Source organism: Patagioenas fasciata, chromosome 6 (genome assembly GCF_037038585.1).
Source record: "Patagioenas fasciata isolate bPatFas1 chromosome 6, bPatFas1.hap1, whole genome shotgun sequence".
NCBI lineage: Eukaryota > Metazoa > Chordata > Aves > Columbiformes > Columbidae > Patagioenas > Patagioenas fasciata.
Window position 1 is genome coordinate 17,736,466 of NC_092525.1, and position 14,368 is coordinate 17,750,833.

Sequence of the window (14,368 nt, forward strand, 5' to 3'; positions counted from 1 at the left end):
ACACTCAGTGTCTGCCCCATGCTGCATATTTTAGATAAAGTTTTTATCAAATTCAATCACTTCAGAGAGTGCAATTACCCAGGAGCGCGCTGTGGGGTGACCTCTGCCCGCAGCATCCCATCCACAGGGACCCGCTTTTGTCTGCGGCACTGGGAAAATCCTGGCTCTTCTGTCCAAATTATTCACCGCTGAAGGCACAAAGGGAACTGCAAAACTGGAAACTGCAAACCATAGGGATGTACGAGGGTCCCAGGTTGTTCAAAGGATGGTCGGATGAATCCCAGCCTGGTTGCAATTGGGCTCAGCAAGAATATGTTCCTGCTCTGCAGGCAGCTGGTGATTTTGGGAAACTATAGCAACCAAAAATGGAGTCCTGAGGTCAAAACTCAACATTTGTACCTATAAATGCAATAACTGGTACCATTTCAATAGCCTCTGGCCTGTAAAGTAAGAGATATCCAACTACTGCTAAAGAGGAGGTTGGTAACTTCAATCAATATTGCTCTTCATTAAGATTTGAAAATTTGGTGCTATAAGACAGTTCCTCACCTTTGCAGCAATGAAGCAAAAGAATGCATTTGAAATACTTGAGTTCTTTTTAAAACACATAATTCTATCAGCCATAGATGATGATATACTACCTCATGCACCGTTTTTCCCAGAAATTAAATATTTAGGTATTATCAGTACAGTATTCTTTCAAACTAGCCTTAGGTTAGGGCACAACATAAAGCTTTTGCTTGTTCCAATGCAAAAAAAAAGTCAAAACAACAGCATGGCGCAGACTCAAAATGACCTTTTTATGCCACAAGACATCAGCCTACAAAACATTATAAGTCACCAGAGCGGCCTAACATTCCTGCAAGGTTTCCCACTTTGTTGGTGTGATGTGCTTCTTCCAGACAAAAACTGAGCTCGTTCCTTTGGATAGCAAAGCAGGTTTTTCTTCTGGGCAGAAGAAATGTCAGTTTTCAAGACAAAAGATGTCCTGCTGTCCTATATTCTTCTCCCACGAGCAAGATCACACACTGGAGACCTGACCTTGCTGCTGCTGCTGCTCTCAAGAATTAAATTCCCACTAGTGTGCTGAGCACCAGAGGGTTTGCAGAGGCTCTTGGATCATCCCAGAGCTGCTCCTGTCCCACTTCAGCCACATGATGACATGATGTCCATGGCAACATGTCCTGCACTGGACGTGTCCTCGAGACCCACCTCTCCAGTGTGGGAAAAGCTGCAAACCCACCAACTTCTCATAGCACCAGCAGGTAAATGGAGCCTTTGCAGCACTCCCAGGTAACAGACTTTTGAGTCAGTTAAGAAAAGAACTGACTTAGGGCTACTGCTTTCATTTCTACAAATTGCTGTATGAAAGTCAAGGTAAGGATTTGCAAAGATGAACCGCACATTAAGAGGATACATGACTGACTATGGTCCTACCCAATCATTAAATTACCACCTAGCTACATGAGTCCCCAACGCAAAAACAGTACAGAGGAGTTCTAAAACTCTTGTTTTTCGGGATTACATTGTTGAAAAGCTAAAGGGCACCTGTATTCCTGTAGTAAAACAGCAGTATGAAATGCCTAGATGGATTTTACAGCGGGGATTACGCTCCCTGCAAAATTTAAAGCTATGTATCAACATCTTTCTTTCAGTTTGGAAAATATAACTATTAAAAAAAAAAAGTATCAGTTTTTTGTCTTGTTATCATGGCCCCAGTAGAGAGATCAAAGGATCCCACATTACACAATTAACAGAGTATTTTCTTGGAGCCTTTAGTCCAGCCATATACTCACCTGCAATTTCTGTGCAGTTTAATATACATGCAATTACCGTCTACAAATATAATAAACATTCCTGTTAACTAAATGGAGCTAAATTACTTCTAACTTTAATTGCTGATGGACAAAATGTTAAGTTTGGATCAGAAATTAAACACTTGGATACCCTTATATTTCATCAGAGATTAATGTCTACCTGCAGCACATGAATTCCACATAAACCTCAAGTAACTGCAGCACTAGGCCAGCTGATAAATCACACACACACCAAGAAGTCTACGCATGTCCAACACAGTCAGCCTCTTATCTATTTTTTTTAATTAATCCAAATTCTTATATAAAAGGACAAGCCTTTCTACTATTCATTTTTACCTGAACAAGATGCAATAAATATCTATATATTACCTAATGTTTCATGATTACCATAGACCATTACACTACCAAATTACTTCTAGGTTTAGAGGCTGCCTTTATGCAGCTAATTGCTCAACAAAAACTTAATTGTTCCTGAGACAGAAGCTACACACAGCCATGAGAATTACCCTACAAATAGCAAGCCTTTGCTATTGCAAAGGTTTATTAATTCTGGATGCAGAATTACATGCTAAGAACCGATCAGATTACAAGGTGAAAGAAAACCCACCTTCCCAGCAGGCTGGAAGCAGCACCCCAGATTTCTGCATTCCATTCTTCAAGCAACAATGCCATTACCTGACATTAACAGGTAAATGTTTATGTGCTGTTTCGGTATCAGCTGCATCCCAAGAAAACATGGAGTGCAAACAATGAAAGCACATAAATACGCAAATAAAATAATCCTTTCCCACATTCAGCCTACACGAGTATTTTTAACAAGGTCAAGAAAAGTAACGTACGTCCTCCTCCATCTATAAGTAGATATTGAGTAAGTTATAGGAAATAAATTATCTTTCTTGAAACCTCCGTAGATATCCTTCCAAGCGGCCTCCAGAAACGAGGTGGTGCTGCTCTGCAGGACACAGGAACCACAGATTCCTTACTACCCTTATGAAAGAGCCTCTCAGGAGGACCCAGCACTGCTACCACCACCGCTTATTTGTGCCAACTTTCTTCAAGGACCCCCAACATCCTGCAGAGACAAGCATCCATCATTAAACAGATATACAACAGGAAAACCACAGTAGCAGGTAGGGTGGATAAACTCATCCTTCCTGCTGGCAAATAAGCTCAGGATTTGGGGAAAGCCTCAACCACACAACGTGCCAACGGTGGAGCTGTCGGGGCAGGAAAGAAGAGGAGACCAGGGATGAAGGGACTGGGGACAACGAAGGGACCAGGGACTCGGCTGCCACCAGCTCTCCATCCGTGGGCTTCCAGATCCCTTCCCCCAGAGCTGACTCACTCCCATCATACATTTTAAACCCGAGCTTCCCAGTTACTATAACAACTTAATGGATTTCTTCTTGATGTTATTAATTACATTCAGTTTAATCTGTTCACAGAGGATTTGGGGGTAGGCACGGTATGATAGCTCCTCTTCTCCTTTTAAAAGGCTTTTACATCCCTAAGTTGCTCCAACACTCAGGTGCTCTCTCCATAAACCTCCTTCCATGAGATAAGGAAACGCTTGTATTCCTTCCTTTGAGAACTCAGAATAGAAGGAAATGGTTTTTCCCTGAAATCAAATAAGGTGCCCAAAATAAATCTGTGAAAAGATGTGCCCTCAGCTGGTTTCCTACGGTAAACACGGTGTACAGAACAGCTTGTAACCCGGCTGAAACTGGCATTTCTAATACATCCCAGCAGAGAAAGACTGAGCACTTTGCAAGCAAAGCCACTGAGAGCCCAAGCACAGCAGCAGGCAGAATCTAATTTATTATGTCTCCATTTCGCAGCCGCAGGGTAGGAGCAGGCAGAGCTCTGCTGCCGGGAACGGCAGAAAAACGCAAGAAACTCAAGGCAAATGCCAAGGTCCAGCAGCGTTGCAGCATGCAGGATCAGCCCCCTTCCTTTGCACTTGTCTCAGCTTCGGACACAGAGATCACAAGTGCCACCTCTACCCAATGACACAGAAAAAGGGATGTGGTTTAGTGCCAGAGTTAGGTTATGGTTGGACTCAATGATCCTGAGGGTCTCTTTCAACCAAAGTGATTCTATAAAAGCAAAGACTTTGCTTCCCTTGGCAGCACAGAGGGCTGGGAGGACAGGCAAGTGTCCCCAGCCCAGCAGGGACAGAGGAGACGTTCCTGCTCCACTCACGATCAAACAGCACCGACCCCCTGCTACTTCAGACCTGCACAGCATTTAATTAACGTAGAAAAGCTCCAAACACCAAATTCCTTCTGCTTCCGAAGGACGGTGGGACCGCGACATGCCACAGGATGACAGCCAGCCGTCTGGAGGGTGACAGGCTGGAAAAACGTAAAATCAGTGAATCGAGATCTGTCAAGGGGCACTTGCAGAATGTTAGCGTTCAGTATATATCGCTTTATATTTTTATAAAGCTTTTATCCTTGGGTAGATGTTAGCTGTTGGCTCTTTTCCTTCCTCCACAGCCCGGAACAAGGGGACCCACCACATTGCATCCCTCCTGGCTGAGCGAACCCATGGGGACAGCCTGGGTGTCCTTACAAATCACTGCAGTTCTCTGCGATAGACCTTTTGGCAGATTCCCAGTTAACAAATGAAAATTACAATATCACCTTACACACTTGATTTTGCAAAAACCTCTACTGCTTACTCAAAGAAAAAGAAGCCCTACTTCAGAAGGCCAAACCATATGTATAGGGACAACTGGGCGCAGTGGAGAACCTGAACTTGGACAGCCCAAACGACTTGGGACTGAAGCGTTCCCACTGCCTTCTCCATTTAGATGTTTCCATTTGAGCTGCAGAGTGCGGAATCGTGTTCAGCTGCAGAACCAGAGCCGCACGGCGCTCAGGATAATTTTAACCCCACAGACATATGGAGAACGCGCCTTTCACCCTCCTCTGCAGAAAAAGCAAAGATGAGCTGATCCCACCGGCTTCCAACACGGGAAAAAAAATAATCTTCTCCAGATATTTTATATATTAAAAAAAAATGAAAGCTATAATAATGTTGTTTACATTTACAGTGTAAAAACATGCACTACATTTTAGTCACCAAGTATGCAGTGATAAATAGGAGAACACAGAGGAAACGATTTTATGCTGCTGGCAAATTTATTTCTATTTCAAACAACTAATTTCTATGAATTTAATTACTCTGATTATAAAGTAGACTTGTTAGACACCTACAAGCACAGTTTTAAATTCTATCATTGTAACCATACTTAAAAAATACTGAAGGTATATGCCTGAAGTAAAAGCCAGTATGGAGCCAGGCGTTCACTTGACTGCACTTCACAGCACTAATCCAGGTGCAGCTTGTTTGCTCCCAAACACACAATATCAATAATGAAAACCAAAATAGGTTTGGTTTCCCGAAAAGCATAAGCTTTCTTAAAGAAAATCTGTTTTATACAACCACAAAGAGCAGTGAAAAACAAATTCAGTGCTCTGTGACTGTCCAGCCTCCTCCATGTGAGTGAACTTTAAATGCTGTGCCCGGACCCAGCAGCTCTGATGGACGGAATTCCATTTCAGTTCACCGTCTCCTTACTGGTTTTACATTGTTATACTGGAAAGCAAGTGCTGGCACCCACCAGCATGCAGGTCTTTGATCCATTAGGCAGTCACAAGACCTACCAAATAAAGAAGCAATTAGATATGTCTGCAGAGTCAAATGGAAAAAGCCAAGAGCTACTCCAGGGATTGCACTGTATTGCAGTCTGATCCTACAGCGATTCATGGGAAGGGAGAAGGGTATTTTGTCTTGGGGGCCAGTTGCAAGCGCTTTCTCTAATGCATTCAACCCCAGCATGGAAAAGGAGCTTCCTAAAATATCAGAGTGCTACAGGAGGAACATCGGTACCACTACCACAAGGTGAAGCAGAAGAGGAGAACGTGCTGGTGACGAGGCATGTGGGAACAGAAACCATGCCATGGAGAAGATTCCACGGGAAGATGTCTCCTGCTTGCTCTTTGTCTTATAAATAAAACAATGGTGCTTACCAAAAACAAACAAACAAAAGCAGCTGGCATAAATTCCTCCTGGTAATAAGAACAACAAGCAAACTCCACAAAGGCCACACCTCAGGTCAAAGAAAAACCAAGAAAAACCCACCAAAGATTTCCACTGTGTACAAAGCAAACAGGAGTTTGCTTAGGGCTAAGTTGCTCTTTTTTATCATAAAGCTTCTCTGTTTTTACACAAATCTAAACAAGGACCTTATCTTTTGCTTACCAAGTGCTTCCGAACTTCTACTACACATAACTGAATTGAGGAATTAATTTCATTACAATTATGTCACGTGGCAGGAGTCTTGCACCAGAACAGTACTAGTCTTGTAGAGATTAACTAGTCTTGCAGGCTAGTACTTGTACAACCTATTTTTTTACACTGATAGTGGAAGGATAGAAACAAGGAACGATGCTAAAGAAGGTATCTTTCTACTTCCTTCTAGTTCACTGGTTGCCTGTGGCCTGATTATTTTTCCTTTTCTAAAAATATATGTTTTTCTGTGATTATGCCAATAGGCTTCAGGAGAAAACTAAGCATTAGGGAAACAAGTATTTATTTTTATAGTTCTTACGCCTGACTTCATTTGAACGTTGCCTTATTCTTGCCTTTTGGAGAAAAGGCATTGAAAATCTTCAATTTATATTTGAATTGATTCATCAGTCACCCACACGCAGCTTGGGGAAAAAAAAATGGTCCTGTGGCTCCTCCAAAAATTAAAGAAATCAATAAAAATGAATGAAAAACGAGAAAAAGCACACAGGCCCAATTAAAATATGGACACATGGCAAATAACACATCAAACCATATAGGCAGGGGATTTCAGGGTAGCAAAACATTATGCACATACTGAAAGGAAATTAAAAGCTCAGAATGGAAAGAAAAAAAGAAGATCAGCAGCTTCGTAAAAGTGCCAGGGTTCTAATCATCCAGCTTACCCAAGTATTTCTCTCTTGTTAATGGTTTTCTTCCAAAGGTCTGTAAGTTACATATATACATAATGCATTAGGTAAGTGCCGAGAAGAGGGGTGGTAATAGAAATTTCTGGTTGAATTCTAGAAAGGAAACACAAAATTGAAGCAGAGAAAACAAAGAAAGGAGAGGAAAAAATAAAATAAAGGCATATTCGCTTTTCCCAAGCTCCCCAGAGAAGCTTCCAGCACTTTGATGGATGACAATGCTGGGATGGGTCTCCTGCTCTCCTGTGAGGATCCCAAAGAGTTTTCGCCCATGGGAAGAGAAGCACTTCTAGAAGAAGCGGTGAGCAGAATCCAAGCTCTCAAAACAACCCTTAACATCCTGCTCCTAAATGCTCTTTGCCTCCTGCCCGAGAACGGCGACTGTTACCATGAGCTCGAAACACTGCCAGCCGTCCTCCGTCGGAAAATGGAGAATCTCACCCAATTTCAGTGACAATTCTCCAAGCTGATGCCTACGGTGATTGCACATGTTCCACGTAGACACCTTTCCTTCAAGTGGAAGGACCAAAGCAGCAGAGGTAGGTTTGGGAGACGTGTGATTAGCATTCCCGAGAACACGATCTGCTTTGAGCAGAACCCCATCAAACGGAGCAGCTTCACCCTGGAGGTTTCCATATGCTTTGTACTTATTTTCTCCGCAAGAGCTCTTGTGAGGTTGGATCATTTTCTGTATCTTATTTGGGCTTGCAGCTTCAGAAATGGTAACTGCCGAGGATTAATCATTGCGGTTTCCTCTCTTCCTGAAGTTCCTGCTTTCACTATTTATAAGCACTCTTGAGAGCGCCCCTGTTGCAAGGAGCTCCGCTCCAGATTTATCCTTCACATTTAACAAGTGCTCTGGTAATTTCAGGAGGATTTTTTCCTTTGTGGTATGCAGCCTATCACTTCCTCAAACAATTACTGGATTACAAAAGCATGAATGAAACAAAAATCAATCGCAAGAATTTATTTTTCAATCTGAGCATAGTACTGCTCCTTCACCCAATGCTCTGAAGTAGTTTTTCACTTGGTGACCATCTTTTGCAAGCAGAAAGCACTAAATCCACATCAATTTGCATGACTCTGATGTTAAGCTTTGGTTAGCAACAAGAAAGTTAGAGAAGGTTCTCCCCCATCAAGGGAAATTTCTCCTCTTTTTTCTTGACATTTCATAGTTTAGATCCCAAAAGCGATCCTTACATGTCAGTGAGAGAACACTGCAGCTCCGACAGCTCCCAGACTTCTTGTATGCTGCAGACAGTCACTTTATTGGGATTCATTTCCAGAAAAAAAAACACTGTTTCTTGTGTGTGTCAGTGGCACCTGAGTTCACTCAGGACCCCAGGCAAAAACAAAAATGAAAATATCATGGTTATTTATCCAGCAAAGCAAAGGGTCAACTTCTTGTTTACAAGTTTAGAAGCCCTGTTACAAAAGAAAAACATCTAAAAGAATACTGAGGAGAAAATCCTGGCATTCAGCTCTCTCTAGCCATCTTTTGCAGCCTCCCTGAGGTATCTTTGTCTGTAAAAAGCACAAAACCACCTCGGTAGGATATTGTCTCTCAAATGTTGCCCACAGGTCGGGTTTATTTCTGAGTTTAGCTGAGCTGAGATGATTTCTCTTCCAGACAGGACTTACAAAGCCATTTGGCCTCAGCTTGTTAGCTGCTCCCCACTCTTGCCCAGCTCTCTGGAGTCTTCAAGACCAGATTGTTTCTTTGAATTTATTTTACATGACCTCTCTTTCCCCTTTTCTCTCTTCCCACTTGTTTATTTGCAGAACAGAGCTTCTGCCCTGTGCCTTCTTTTACAACATACGCCTTGAATATCCTGTGCAAAATAATTCTTTCACCACAAGCATCACACCAACAATCCCTGTCCTAGTTTGTGCAAGTTGAAAAGTATTTGATGAAAAAAAAGGTATTAGTACCTGCTGCTTGGTGACCCTTTTAGACAACCTTTTTTCTACCTGTTATGTATTAACTTCAGTCATTCTCGTTGTGCTGCTGCTCACTAACACTTCGTGCTCGGAAGGCAGACATTCTACCACAAATAGCTGCTGTTCCCTGCAAAATAATTAGGTCAAAAGTAGGGTATTATCAGCTGTGCTGCAAATAATTAGAGGGCAAATGAGTACATATTAACTGTTTAGCAGCTGCATCAGGTCAGTTTAATGTTCTCAACAGGCGGCTGTTTGCAAATGAAGTGCATATTTTGGGAAATGACATTCAAAGTATTTCTCAAAAATGTCACCTAATAGTTTGCATGCTCATGCTCCCATTGAAACGTAGCCTGGACCTTCAACATAACACCGAAGTGCTGAGGTTTTCCATCCTCTTCTAGGTACTCATGACAAAGAAAACAAAGAGCACATCAGTCACCTCAACTTCTCTGGTTTCTACTGCTTCTCGGTTATCAGAAACTCATTTAACATAGGATAAAGCACATCCTACACTGAAATACTGGTATTTCATCAAATTAAGTAGAGCCCACAGGAAGAGAGAACTTGGTGAAATCACAGAGGCTTTCAACCACCTGAGTAGCAAAGGTTCTCTGAATTAACTGGTGTTGCACTTACAAAAAAGAAACTCAGTCACCTCAGTGCTTCCATTTTCAGCTAACAGAATGCAAAGAGAGGGAGAAAATAGCTCCAAAGAGTAATAATAAAGATTTAGAGTCTTCAATAATATAAAAATTTGTGAAGCTTGCAGCTCCTTTTCATCAAGTTCATCTCTCCTGTAAGTGCCCAGACAGGACATTCCTTGGGCTCTACCTTCCCATTTCCAAATCCAAGCTCAGAAGCTCAACCCTGGCTCTATCTATGGCTTTAACCATCAAGACTTGAAATCCTTCAAGGCATTTCCCCCTGTTAGTATTAGCCCTTGTTGGTGTTACAGAAAGAAACAGCCAACAATCCATGGCTTGCCAACCCCTAACCATCATTTTAGTCACATTACTACATGTAGCATTTCTACACACATGACAGATCTTATCCCTTTTCCAGAGGCTTTTTAAGCCATGTTTCACAAAACTCTCAGCTACTTCCACCCCACCAGAATCTACTGTAGCTTCAGCCAAACAAACAGTAACTCCAGATCACCCACCCACAGCACCCTGAGCCCAAATGGCAAATCCAAACCAGCCTCATTTCACTGTCCCACAGCCCATCATAAACCATTTGTTTGCGCTACCACCGACTTGGATCCGTCTCTCAACTCTTTAACGATTTAACAGTAAAGATGTTCAGCCCATAAGGTACCAAGCTTTACAATTCTACTTCAAATAAGCTACCATTTTTCCTTTATAAAATAATTCACTCTACACGATATCTTTGGCATACACTGTCCCAACTCCCACCCTACATTTTCAGTACCACCAAGATTGCCCTTATTCGTTCCAGGCCCTGAATCTGTGCAAGAGCCCTTCAGGTCACACATCGTGGTTTCATGGCTCCTCTATCAACAGCAAGGAACTCCGGCTGGCCCATGGAAATGTATTATCAGTGTCCTACCCACACCTGGTAACATCTTCCTCCATGATGGGACATCTTTCCTCCTTTCTCTGCATTCTGGCCACCTCTCAAAGGTGAAAGCCACGGCAGAGGTTGGAGGAGGTGGCCAAATGCCACCACAAAAACTATCCAGACCATGACACAGCTTTTGGTTCCACTTGTCTCCTCATTCCCCATCCCCAAAATATATGTAACGCCCTTTGCTCGGCTTCCAAAGAGGAGAGAACACACAGGAAAGGGAGATGGATGGAGGGGAGGAGAGAAATCCCACAAACCACACACACAAAAACCCACACAGACAGAAAAGGGAGAAGCAAAGACAACTGCGGGGGAATTTTCTGAATCTTCTTCCCCTGACTTATTAATAAACGAAGAATACGGTTACGTGCACGAACATGAGAAAGCACCCAAGTCAGAGCACACATGTGCACTTACAGAATTATGCTTTTTAAGCATCTGAATAGCCACAGATCTAATCCACCATCATCCACTAATCTATTTTCTCATCACCGACAGTAACGCCAGATGCTTCAACAGAAAGTGCAAGAAATTCCACTGCAGGCAGCTGCAGAATAATCTGCTCTCCTAGAAAGTTTCCTCCAAGCTTTATTTCTCAGAGACTGGCTTAAGCTATAAAGGATAAACATTTCTAATTTTTCCTACAGCTCCCCTAAATTGTCTTTTCAGTAGTGTGAAGTTTTGCATACTTCTGGATATTTCTGTGATTTACAGAAATTATTTTGGATCTAGCCAAGTTCTGTGCTTCAAGAACACTCTGCCAAATAGTCTTTCAGTCTAATTATACATCTAATGAAAAAAAAAAATTAACAGTCTGGAAATTTTCAATTTCACTGCATCCTATTTGTTCTTATATTGTATGACCAGGAAAAAGGCTCTTAACTTACCTTCTGCATACCATTCATCATTCTCTCTCTAATATTTTAACCCAAATAAGGGATATACTCTTAAACTATTTGAGACTGAATGGCATGTAGGGCTTACAGACAAACCGAACGGCCTTTCATGCATGTTTTAGCAATCAATGCGATACTATCAACTCGCTCTTTTTTTGTAAAAACAAATTTTTAAAGCTGAAAACTATTTTCATAATTAAAGAAACTCAGCTCGTATGTTTTACCTAAAACAGCTAAATAACCATTGCTCTGCATTGCCTGAAACCAAAACATTGCAGCAGCAAGAATCTGAAAGTGAGGCTGACAAATTATTTTAATTCTCTAAACTAAGAAAAATACAAGGCAAAAAAACCCACAGAGCATGAGTAATAACACAAGATTAATATCCTTTTGCTTGAGAAGCAATATTTAATGTATGTAGACACACATTCATTCACAGCAGCCTTCAAGTTTAGGGGAGTTCTTTCACATCGTCATTCGTTCTACGCCTTTCTAATAGTTTTTTTTCCCCATCTGCTAAAGCTATATTTATCCTACTCCCATAATTATACAATTTAATTTACTAATGGAACTAGTGTAAATACTTTAATTTCTGCATAACAAGCACTTAATTTAAACAAAGGTGTCTCTATGCACCTTTTTGTCACTATTTTCTCAATAGGTAAGAACCACTGGGATAGCTTGTCCTACATGGATTTCTCCAGCTTACCCACTGTTCGGGTAAAACAAATCATCCCAACTGGCCCAATTTGTCGGCACTTAAAATTGACATTTTAGGGTGGATTTTACAGATCTATCTGTTTCGAATATGGAAATTCAAGATAATTGATTGTAATGACTTCTTGAACAAGACTACTGTTCACAGACACCGTTAGTCAGCTAATCTGTTGTAAGTCAGACTCTTGAGTCAGGATTTGATTGCTGAGTAAGTAGAAGCCTCCATGTGAGTTGGAAAGAGCTGGGAAGCAAGTACAGGTGTGGCCAGGGAAGAACAGGAGGGTTTGAGACAAAAAGCTGCCAAAATTGGGCAGAGAGTTGACTTCCCTTGAATTTTTGCACCCAGATGCAAATTCACCCTGAGCATGTTTTTGGAAGAAGCAGCCAACAAGGTTGAATCTTGTATTGTACTTCAGGTTGACATTTATGCATTACATTACAAACGGTTTAATGGAATCTAAAATGTCTAAAGGTGACAATAAAGTAAGACACAGGTGTACCAGGAGCACCTACGATTCTATATTAAAATAGATTAGATGACAAGAGAAACAGATTATTACAGTGAATAATCTGCTATATGCAGCCAGTATACTTAATAGTGTAGCAGAAGAGCACCCTTTGTACTAAAGAGCTTTAGAGTCTAGATTATTTATAAATCAGAGATTTGTTTACAATCTGGCCACCATCTCTGGAGCCAACAGTGGGGGACACAGCACACAAGCGTCTCTCTCAAAGTGGTACAAAAAGTTAATCCATTTCCTTGAATTTAAAACATGCAAATGCAATTATTCCACTTATTCACTGCCGCTTCCTCTGGACATGAGAAATTCAGAGGAAAAAGAATAAAAAGCGTGGTATAAATTCTGCTGTTAAGATAACTTAGATTTCTATCAGGAATTCTCTCTTCAGTGTAGGTGACTTGCAGCAGATGCTGAGCATCACACAGAACAACCCCGTACCTCCATGGCTCCATTCCAGCCCAACAAACCTACAGCAAACCGGTTCTTGTGTCATAAAGTGGAGTTATCAGCCTTCACCCAAGGTGGTAAAAGGAGCCCCCCCTCTCTGCTCAGCCTCCAGATCCTCCCTGAAGTCACAACTCCCACCAGGCACCAAACTGAGAAAAGGAGAACCAGGAAAAACAAACTGACTCAAACCACATGTTAGCGAACGTGATGCATAGCAGTAACGCCTGGGAGAGAAAATGTCACAGAGAAATTAACGCGGGGAGGGCTGACCCCACAAGAAGCGACGAGTACATGGGGCTGCAGATGAGTTTGGGGTACAGCGATGGTGGGGGTACAGCATCCCCAGCACCGTGCAGGGAGAATACGGCTCCTGGATACACGTTTAAGTGAAATGCAATGCTGTGACGAGACAGTCTTAACAGGTCCAACAGAAAATGAGTAATTCCAACACAAACTTGGAAAAAAAGCAAGAAAATATTTTTTTTAAAATAACAATTAATACAACAATCGACCCTCTTTGGAAAATCAAAACTTTTTTTTTTTTTAACTATCGGTTCTTAACGCCATGTGATTCAATACGACAAAACTTACCGAAACCACCGAAACAACCCACTAGTGACTAAGATGTTTTCCTCCATCCAACCTGCTGCGTGCAGGTGGCGATGCCGCGCACCTCGGGCACCCCACGGGTCCCAGCCCCGTGGGACCGCCGAGCCCCCCGGGACCCCGAACCCTCCGGGCCCCGCGGGCAGAGCGGCGGCCCTCGCCGCGTCCCCCAGCGCCGGGGGCTGGTGGAGCCGCGGCCCGGGGCAGGCGAGCGGCGGTGAGACGCAAGCAGCGGAGCGCGGCTGCAGCCCCGGCCCGGGCGGCCGCGGAGCTCTTACCTTCGCCTGCGTCGTCTTCGCGGGTTGTGCCGCTTTACCCGCGGCGGCGGCAGGTTCCCCGTCAGCGCCGCTCGCCGCCGCTCCTCAGCGCTCCATGGCTCCGCCGCTCTCGCCAGCCGGCGCTGGCAATGGCAGCGGGGCGCGAATACGGAGCGGCGGCTTAAGCGCGGCGGAGCTACCGCGGCCAACACCTGCCAGGGCTGCGCCGGCGGCTCGGCTCGGCTGGGCTGGGCTGGACTCGGCTCGGCTGGACTCGGCTCGGCTGAGCTCGGCTGCGCCCCTCTCCGCTCCGCTCCCCTCCCCTCAGCGCTCCCCTCTCCGGCAGGAGCGGCGCCTTCCCTGTGGGCGCGGGGCGGGCTCGCCTCCCCGCCCGGCTTCCCGCCCGCCCGCCGGGGGCGGCTTGAGGGGTGAGCGGCGGCAGCGGGCCGGCCTCGAGCCGGGGGCGGGGGCTGAGGCCGCCCAGCCCCGCAGCGGCCGCGGAACCTTCGGCCCTGCCCTGCGCGGGGGCTCGGGCCCAGCGCCGCGGAAGCCGGGAGCGGGTCCCCCCGAACC

The 14,368-nt window shown here is 43.8% G+C and overlaps 1 protein-coding gene across 1 annotated transcript in view; it reads right to left on the reverse strand.

Annotated features, from left to right (window-relative positions):
* PDE4B (phosphodiesterase 4B) overlaps positions 1-13,985 on the reverse strand; it is a 200,432-nt gene extending 186,447 nt beyond the window's left edge. The window contains exon 1 of the mRNA XM_065841890.2: positions 13,817-13,985. The gene's annotated coding sequence lies outside the window, so the exon portion shown is untranslated. The remainder of the gene's footprint in view (positions 1-13,816) is intronic.
* Between the last annotated feature and the right edge of the window lie 383 nt (positions 13,986-14,368).